Genomic DNA, 10,313 nt, shown 5'->3' with positions numbered 1-10,313 from the left:
TTGGTGGGGGCGTGGGGGTTGAAAACCCGGACATCAAAGTACGAACGCTCGTACCGACCTCCCCAGACTCCACTGGCACCGATGTCTAGGCGGGCGTTGTCTTCAGTTGAAGCTGACCGTAGCGTCATCCTCTCACCTGTCAGCGGCTCTAGCAGCGGTTCCACCACAACTTGGTGCGCAACTTCCTTCATGATGGATGCTGTGAGGTCGCGTACCTCGTTGTGGCGGAGGCTAGGGTAGCCGCCGGTTGAGCAGGAGAGAGCATGGGCCACGGTGAATGATTTACCACAGCTGCAAGCAGAGGGCAAACGCTTCAGAGGCCAGCCATATCGCAATGAAACCGCATCGTGAAATGCGCCCTTCGATAGCGTGAAGCCAAACATCTTCAGTGGTTTGCATGTCAGCCACGACGAGGCACCCTTCTCCGCCGCCAGCTCCCTGGACCGCTTTAAGTCCGAAGCGATGCTCTCTTCCACAGCGACTAGGGTCTCCTTCTCCCTTACGGAGTGGATCCTGCGCACCTTCGCCTTCTCTGCCTTCATGGTGTGGTGAACATCACCTAGGTCCGTGTTTTGCACGATGATCCGCTCCACCAATGGCTGCGTGATGGTCCTGGAGTCATCCAACTGGCTGGCGAGATCGCACGGGTTGATTAGACCCATGCCCCCTAGGCGACAAGGCAGAGCGAGGAGAGTGCGGGTGGTCTGATCAGGAGCGGGGTGTCCTGTGAGCGCCGGGATAAACTCGCCGTGGATAATCTCCTCCAGTGGCTGGAAATTCTCCGTCGCTTCTGGCATGGTGCGAGCGAGGAATGTCCACTTGCCCTTCAGCCCTTGCGTGAACGCCGTGTACGCTGCTTGTGGTTGCGATTGGGCGTACCTGGTGAGGACTTTCAGTTCCTTCACCCATTCCATGACCTTCGCTGCAACAAACTGCTTGCAGAAAGTAGCAGTGCCCAGTCCCGCACCCAGGTGACGGCAACCATCTTGCATGATCGCGATGTTAGTCCCATGGAACACTTCCTCCGCGGTTTTGGCAAACTGTGGTTTCACCAGGAGAGTGGACTTGGAACCATTGATGAAGTATCCGTACTTGTGGCCCTCCTCCTCGAGCGTGTTCCACCATACACGCAGCGCACGCATACGGCCTGCTGCTGTGGAATCATCCGCAAACCAGATGTGCTTTGCCGCTGAGCTGCTCGCCGCCTTCTGCATGAGTGGGAGGAGCCCAATGGCATACATGGGCATTGCCATCGGGTCTCCCTGGGTGGTGCCCTCCTCAGAAAGAAGACACTCCCCATCGACGAACAGCCGTGCGGGATGCCGGTAGGTGTTGGTGACGGCACCCGCGATGGCCGGACAGAGGTGACGGATGTTGTGCAAGCACACACTGCGGTTCAGCCTGTTGAACGCATTGCTCGCGTCTGCTAGGAGGACTGCTTCGGTCTCTTCCTCATTCCATAGGTGCCGCATTGCGTGGATTGCTGCTTCCACACCACATTCTTGGCCGCCACACAGCTGAAGCGACCCGACCGCCTGTTGGATCTGCTCTCCGATTATGGTGAGGATGGCTTTGCCTACTATCCTTCTGAGGACTTCACATATGCCGATTGGGCGCACCCCGGGCTTCTTATCCAGAGGCACCAAGCGACATGCCGTGAATGACTCGAGGGAAATTGGGTTGATTCGGGCGCTGAGTCGAATGGTCTTGGTCCGAAGTCTCTACGAGAAAGCGTTCTTGAGATATTTCAATTTTAGCCACGCCCCATACCAATGTATGTGTGACGTCATTGTGGCAATGTGCGAAAATACTTGGATTTTGAATCTCACTTTCTTCAGGACGAAAGTCACTTCAGAAAGTAGTTTGCCAAGTCGCCTGAGCCGCTGCAATGCCAAATTGTTGTGTTGTTGATTGTGCCAGTATCACATCAACCTCCTGGGGTTAGTTTTCTCAAATTCCCAAAGGATGGAGACCTGGCAAAGCGCCGAGATGTTGCAATGCGTCGTGAAAATTTCAAGCCTATTTTCGCAGCACGAGCTATGTTTGCTCGCTGCATTTATGATCCAGAGGGACTTGAGAGCTGAGTTTTGACGAGTACGCCGTCCAGGAAAGCCCTCATCAGTGTACCAGTGCCCTCCGAACCGTGAGCCTCCAGCAAAGCGAACTCAACAAGCTGCAACTGAGAAAGCAGGGCGAGATACGTCCCATCAGGATCAGAAGAGTACATCACCCCATCAACTCCGACTGCAGCTAGCTGATGAACGATATTACCCCAGTAACTTTGCGCATACCAGTACTCAAACTGTGCACATCTGTCATCAACTGGGACGCAAACAGACAGACCCCCAGCAAGTACGAAGGTTACAGAACTGTTTGCTTGCGATGTGCAGGCAGCATGCACGACGAACTGTCTCACCAATCCTGCCAAACTGAACCAGTGTAAGTTGATTGCGTGGATATGTCTCTATTTATAACAGCTACCCTACTTCTAGGCATGGTTGCATGAATACCATATCACTCAGAGCAGTTGTTAGAAGTCTGGACAGCCTTGGAATAGTGCAAGTAAAGTGAAACAAAAATATATTACACTCCGAGCTCCACGCTTGCGGGACCACCAGGCCAAAAAAAATCTAATTTCGAACAAGGAATGGGTTCTGGTTGTATGCGAAAGAAAAGTAAGTGAAGACCTATTGTGCAAGGAATACAGTGGGAACTACACATATTATACACATGCACTCACACCATCACCCACATGCGCGCGCGTGCGTGTGCGTGCACACACACAAACACAACAACACACACACATACGCACCCACATACTCAAACTCACTCGCACGCACGCTAGCCTAAGGATAGTACATATGCTGTAGTAGTGGTATACTTAGTGAAATGACTATGTGTACATCTAATGACGCCGCCACTCCACGCCAGAAGACAACAAACATCTGCTGCAACATTTGTGCTCCCGTCTCTTATGGGCAACACAGGGAATGAAACGAACAATGCAATTGAGAACTAGAGTCGTCCTGTACGGTGAAGTTTCCATTTTCTCATACAGCAGTATATTGTCTAAGCAAGTGTGTTTTCTCCACATTCTTTTTGCCATGCAGGTATATCACAGTGTCATGCCAAACTACATTCTCAAACGCATTCGTTTCTCAATTCTGGGGATGATTGGACACGCACATCTCGCAGCTCTTGACGACGTCAATGTCAACCGTCGCCACAGCACAACCAAAAAGACCGCGATAGGAAGGTATAAAGTCCAGTTCTCAAAGCATAAAGAAGACTGTGGCCAAATAGAAAATTATACGACAGAAAGAGCTATGAGTATGTTGACAAGCTCATGTGTGAGGTGGTAGCGGTTGCAAATGGCAACCTCCATGTTCCTGCCTTGGAGAAGCGTGTTTCCCTGCCAAATTCCAGGTGGAAGCCTCCTGAGAAGGCTGAGGTGGTGCAGGATTTGGATATCTTTGCCTGATGGTATTCACAACGCAGGCTGGAAGACGACAACGAACGTGCTTGCCCAATTTGCCGTGTACATAGTGTGTACTGCCTGTGTGCCGCATAGCGTAGAGATCTACACAAACACAGAATGTCATATGGAATGTGTATGATGAGTGCTTGTACACATACCACATTGCTGTACCGTAATAATTATTATAGTCAAATACTCATTTACTCTACATATGCGCTGTATTGCACCTACCGGTACCTACCTGCACTTTCAGTGCGCGCGCCATACTAATTTAGTGTCCACTGGTACAAAGATGGAGGGTCTTGTAGAATTTACCATAATTGCTGATTTCAAATTGAATTCCAATGATCTGGGGGATGAATACTGATTAGGACGCGTTCGATTACCTACTAGTACAGAGATGTCTTGGTCAGAAAGTACAGATTTCTTACTCTCCTGCCAGAATTTGTGCATTATTTTGGTGTACGCTTTCTTGACCCCACGCTTGTACGTTGCATGCCATGGTATACTAGAAAACGAGTTTATTGACAAAGTCTATCGCTTGAAACGATAAAGTATGGGTTCGGGTGTGATCAAATGCACCCATGGTGCTCATAAACTGTGTGCAGTGCTCTCTTCACCAACAGAACACTACCTACCATACTTTGTAGATCTTGTACCAATCCAAGGGAAAATGACAAAGACAAATGTGAGTCATGCATGAAAACTTGTGATAGCACAGTCTATAGTACAGAACAACATTGTTCGTGCTATGCCTGACAACAATAATTAGTTACACACAAAACATTACGCGCATCGATCCTCACAAGATAAGTCAAGAAATACTCGGAGCAAAGAGAAATTTGTTTGTGTCATGCATGAAACTTGTGATAACTACCAGTACAATGTCTTTCTTGTGCGACGCCTACTGTAGTGCGCCTGACAACAATAAATTTCCCCCAAAAAATAAGAATAAGTGTATCATGCTGATACGCGATCCTCACAAGACAAGTCAAGGCAAACTAATTGAGGCTTACCTAATGTCAGACTCTTCTGTCACTGGCATTGGCGGCTTCTGCATGTCGAGATAACCTCGAAGAGCAGTGATGAGCACAGCCTAATGCAAGGATACGATCTCGTAATCTGCGAGGTCCGCTACGCAAGAAACCTTGGGCCGTCTTGTCGACAGCGACGGCAGCATCCTACCAGCAAAATCATTCCCGCGGGCTGGGCATGGCTATACACTTTTGTCCACGCTCGCACCAGTCGGAGTCCCAAACGAATCGAGATTCTGGTGGCCAAGCTACTCGTCTTCTGTCGGACGCAGCTGCTGACGCATCTTCTTCCTCCACATTTGTTACACGCGATGGCAGCTCCTCAGCAGAGTATCTGGGCTCCCTGCCCCAACCATACGCGGCGGTGGGCTGTTGGTCGTCCTCACTGGCCTCAGCATCGCTGCCTTCATTGCTGGGGACAGAGGATTGTTCGGAATCGCCCATCTTCCCTTGAAATACCAACTAAAATTAGTGCTTGTAGACTGGCGAAGAGAAACGACTTTGCCACAATGACGTAGGCAGCCCGTGATGATGTAACCAAATGGCCGCATGACGTCAGGGCGCGGCCCCCGTTTTTGCAATTTCAAAGTGAAATATCTCAAGAACGCTTCGTCGTAGAGACTTCGGACCAAGACCATTCGACTCAGCGCCCGAAACTCTACAGGCTATCAAAGTTTCATTTTTTCGTGGAGTTCCCCTTTAACTGTGGGTCGCAGCACGGCTGGAAAAAATCCTTCCGCTTCCAAGCAGGACTTGAACCTGGTACCCTCTGTTTCTCAATCATGGTCTTAGACCATCCCACTATGCCTGCCTGCCTCGGACAAGAACATCTAAAATTTCATAGGACGTGCTGCATTTGCATTCTCTGCGCCAAAGCGGAGCGTTGAGGAGCACAGTAGTCTACATGTACATGTATGTGTGACCGCTGCATCGTGTGGTCCGCCAAAGCGGCTGCGGTAGTTCCGCTTTCCGCCTCCGCAAAAGCGGTGCAAGCTTTTCATGTGTGACCGCGGCCTTTTAAACTCAGTTGCAGTGCGGGCAGCTGCTAGTGGGTTGGTGATGAAGCACTTTGTCTTGTCCTACAAACGAAGTGGTGAGCCAGCCATTTCCAGACTGATGAAGGAGCAAGTCGGAGGTAAGAAGCGGGTGACAGCTTCAAGGAAGATTATATTTGCGGTGGCTGAACACCTAGCCAAGAGCGAGCAGCAACCCACCTGTAAGTAACGCCCTGTGGCACAGTGCTTCACTTTTTGTGCGCACCGTAAAATACCATCATTTTTGCCAGTGTGGGGACACGTTCAAGCTCGCATAGTTGAAGAACAAGAGGACTCAATGTTGTCTGATTCGTTCCAACATGTCAGCTTTCATTGTAGTTTGATATGGGGCTGTGCTAAGCGCTATCACAGCTACATGTACATGTATCAAAACCAAGTACCGACAGGAGAGCAATCATGGAGAAAAGTACCTATCGATAATGCGTGCACCCAGGGTTTTCTGGCAAATTCACTACTTCAGCTATTCCATCCTTGTATTGTTCTGAACGCCGAGGGCTCTAGTGAGTTTATGCAACACCTAACAGCCAAAAATCCAATAAGTTATGACCAAAGCAGCAGCAGCAGAGAAGTACAAGCAATAATATTATAGATACGTAAATTTACCAATTTTAGGCAAATTTTGACAGTTTTTTGGATTTTTCTCCAGAATATGCACGGTGACCCCTATTTTCGCCGTGGTAAACCTGTTCCAACCCACTTATAGAACGTATTTGAAGTATCCACATATGGGGCAAATTCAAAAATAAGCTGCAAAAATATTCAAAATTTCATTTTTGCGTCTTTTTGTTCCTCTCCAGGAAATGACGACCTGGATCCCATCGTCAACCAAAGTGTACATTTTTCGGTGTTGATATCATCTTAGTCAATACCTCGAACAGTCTGTATAATTTTATGTCATATGTTCTGTCCTATTTGGTGTTATGGACGATTTCTCATCAATTTTCGGATTTTGCGATATTTTGTGTTTAATATCAAGGAAAATTGTGTTTTTGGCAAGACCTATTCAGTCAATTGAAAAACTGATGTTGCTAAGCGAAAATATAAGGCTGTACCTATTCAAACCTGATGTCAGATTGAGCTGATGTTGAAATTATTTTTTTGGCCCTAACTGTACCTAACCCCCTTAATAAAAAAAGACTTTGTCGCATTCGAGTAATTAGCGGAATGGTTTAGATCGCACTATTGTAATGGTCGCGGTTTGATTTATAAAGACCTTAGACCGTGTGTCGCGTTACCGTTCGAATGTTTAGGGTGTGCTGCGAATGGGCCGGGTATGTAACGATCGGGTAGATTGCAGTGTTCTAATGGGCGCAGGTGTTGTATAAATAGAATGCTGAGTCACTACTGCATGTAGGCTAGTCAAATTGGTGAACAGACAATCAACGGGAGAGCTTGAAGGCCTAAGGCCCTACGCCTTGCTTTTTTGCCTAGGCTAGCTCATCATGCATGTTATTTGAACTGATCAACTACATCATCGTATTGCAAAACGTTTCCATGTGTTCGAATAACATGCATGATGACCTAGGCAAAAAAGCATAGCTTAGGGCCCTGAGCTTTCAAGCTCTCTCGTTAAAGGGGAACTCCACGAAAAAATGAAACTTTGATAGCCTGTAGAGTTTCGGGCGCTGAGTCGAATGGTCTTGGTCCGAAGTCTCTACGACGAAGCGTTCTTGAGATATTTCACTTTGAAATTGCAAAAACGGGGGCCGCGCCCTGACGTCATGCGGCCATTTGGTTACATCATCACGGGCTGCCTACGTCATTGTGGCAAAGTCGTTTCTCTTCGCCAGTCTACAAGCACTAATTTTAGTTGGTATTTCAAGGGAAGATGGGCGATTCCGAACAATCCTCTGTCCCCAGCAATGAAGGCAGCGATGCTGAGGCCAGTGAGGACGACCAACAGCCCACCGCCGCGTATGGTTGGGGCAGGGAGCCCAGATACTCTGCTGAGGAGCTGCCATCGCGTGTAACAAATGTGGAGGAAGAAGATGCGTCAGCAGCTGCGTCCGACAGAAGACGAGTAGCTTGGCCACCAGAATCTCGATTCGTTTGGGACTCCGACTGGTGCGAGCGTGGACAAAAGTGTATAGCCATGCCCAGCCCGCGGGAATGATTTTGCTGGTAGGATGCTGCCGTCGCTGTCGACAAGACGGCCCAAGGTTTCTTGCGTAGCGGACCTCGCAGATTACGAGATCGTATCCTTGCATTAGGCTGTGCTCATCACTGCTCTTCGAGGTTATCTCGACATGCAGAAGCCGCCAATGCCAGTGACAGAAGAGTCTGACATTAGGTAAGCCTCAATTAGTTTGCCTTGACTTGTCTTGTGAGGATCGCCACGGCTGTCAAGAAGCGGCAACTTAGAAAGATGGCGTCGGTTCGAGATGGCATGGTAACCGCGCACGTGCCGTGGTCCGTGACTTGCTCATGTATGCACGCAAATGCAAGTCACAAAAGTCTTTGCATTTGGAGAAAATATCTTCGACTCTCTTTGGAGGTTGGCGAGGTTTGCCTAATCTTTACTTGATTGCGATGCCGGTATGTCCTCTCAATAATTAGAACAAAGAGAGCTGATGATCGCTTCATTGCTGAGCAGAAGTAACAATCAACTCTCCTCGTGTCCTCAGTGCCAAAGGCAGACGACTGCAATTCCACAACGCTCATTTCACGATGATGGAAACAATAATCGTGTACTAGTACACACTTGGACCATTTGGTCATCCCTATTCTAGCCGCTAGTCCGTCCAGCAAGCAGATATTGACTATTACGATAAGTACAACTGCGTGAACGAGGGCTCACCCAGCAAATTCAATTCAAGACGTGACTCCAGTCAAGAATTAGGGTCTTTACTCGAGAACTTCACAAGTACAGGTCAATGCACCCCACAAAACTGATAGATGGCACGAACGAAAGACAAATAGGCTAGACAAAGTGTCCCAAGTGATTGAAAACAGCAGATCTACCAAATAAGACAGCTACATGTGCCTAAACAACGATTCCCATACAGTACAGAGTAGTATCAGGCAGAATGAAAGCCTTGGAAGTGCACAAATACAGCCACGACCGCCACAAAAATTGGACGACCGCCACAAAAAAATTCTCATTGCTCTACCTCCTTGAAGGGTGAAAGTTACCAGTTATCCTATAGCGATGTCAGTTTATGCCTGTTGGAACCCCCCACAGCCCGCACGAAATACCTTTCAAATAATTCCAGGATGCAATTGCAACTCCAGACAGGACGAAGAAGAACACCGTGAAAAATAACGGCAACGATGCCCAAACTCTCGGGAAACGGCTGAAGTCTTCCTGAAGATGTTAACATTGAATAGCCATCGATTACCAGCGTGGTTTGGTGACTTCAGAACTGTTTTGAGACTTAGAACGAAGCGATATCTCAAATTTGATGGAATTGTTACCTGTCAAATGCGTGGGCGAGCAGGCCAGCTGACTGGTTATGCATGAACATGCATGAGCATGCATTGATTTTTCATGGTTCACGTGCAGAAAACTAAGTTGCCGCGATCCAAGTGCAGCTAACAGCCGTGTCGCGTATCAGCATGATACACTTATTCTTATTTTTTGGGGGAAATTTATTGTTGTCAGGCGCACTACAGTAGGCGTCGCACAAGAAAGACATTGTACTGGTAGTTATCACAAGTTTCATGCATGACACAAACAAATTTCTCTTTGCTCCGAGTATTTCTTGACTTATCTTGTGAGGATCGATGCGCGTAATGTTTTGTGTGTAACTAATTATTGTTGTCAGGCATAGCACGAACAATGTTGTTCTGTACTATAGACTGTGCTATCACAAGTTTTCATGCATGACTCACATTTGTCTTTGTCATTTTCCCTTGGATTGGTACAAGATCTACAAAGTATGGTAGGTAGTGTTCTGTTGGTGAAGAGAGCACTGCACACAGTTTATGAGCACCATGGGTGCATTTGATCACACCCGAACCCATACTTTATCGTTTCAAGCGATAGACTTTGTCAATAAACTCGTTTTCTAGTATACCATGGCATGCAACGTACAAGCGTGGGGTCAAGAAAGCGTACACCAAAATAATGCACAAATTCTGGCAGGAGAGTAAGAAATCTGTACTTTCTGACCAAGACATCTCTGTACTAGTAGGTAATCGAACGCGTCCTAATCAGTATTCATCCCCCAGATCATTGGAATTCAATTTGAAATCAGCAATTATGGTAAATTCTACAAGACCCTCCATCTTTGTACCAGTGGACACTAAATTAGTATGGCGCGCGCACTGAAAGTGCAGGTAGGTACCGGTAGGTGCAATACAGCGCATATGTAGAGTAAATGAGTATTTGACTATAATAATTATTACGGTACAGCAATGTGGTATGTGTACAAGCACTCATCATACACATTCCATATGACATTCTGTGTTTGTGTAGATCTCTACGCTATGCGGCACACAGGCAGTACACACTATGTACACGGCAAATTGGGCAAGCACGTTCGTTGTCGTCTTCCAGCCTGCGTTGTGAATACCATCAGGCAAAGATATCCAAATCCTGCACCACCTCAGCCTTCTCAGGAGGCTTCCACCTGGAATTTGGCAGGGAAACACGCTTCTCCAAGGCAGGAACATGGAGGTTGCCATTTGCAACCGCTACCACCTCACACATGAGCTTGTCAACATACTCATAGCTCTTTCTGTCGTATAATTTTCTATTTGGCCACAGTCTTCTTTATGCTTTGAGAACTGGACTTTATACCTTCC

General features: G+C 47.6%; 2 long non-coding RNA genes across 2 annotated transcripts; one reads left to right on the top strand and one right to left on the bottom strand.

The window, feature by feature from the left end:
- Positions 1-3,251: 3,251 nt before the first annotated feature.
- LOC135808227 (uncharacterized) lies at positions 3,252-5,203 on the bottom strand. Its single transcript, XR_010552067.1, has 2 exons — positions 4,495-5,203; positions 3,252-3,580 (listed from the first exon to the last, which is right to left on the bottom strand). It is a non-coding gene; the product is annotated as an uncharacterized LOC135808227 (long non-coding RNA).
- A 1,948-nt stretch (positions 5,204-7,151) lies between these two features.
- LOC135808226 (uncharacterized) lies at positions 7,152-10,313 on the top strand. The gene is made up of 2 exons (XR_010552066.1): positions 7,152-7,857; positions 9,985-10,313. It is a non-coding gene; the product is annotated as an uncharacterized LOC135808226 (long non-coding RNA).

Source organism: Sycon ciliatum, chromosome 2 (assembly GCF_964019385.1).
Source record: "Sycon ciliatum chromosome 2, ocSycCili1.1, whole genome shotgun sequence".
NCBI classification, from domain to species: Eukaryota; Metazoa; Porifera; class Calcarea; order Leucosolenida; family Sycettidae; genus Sycon; species Sycon ciliatum.
Note: the sequence above shows the minus strand (reverse complement) of the source record. Positions and strands in the feature narration are given on the sequence as shown.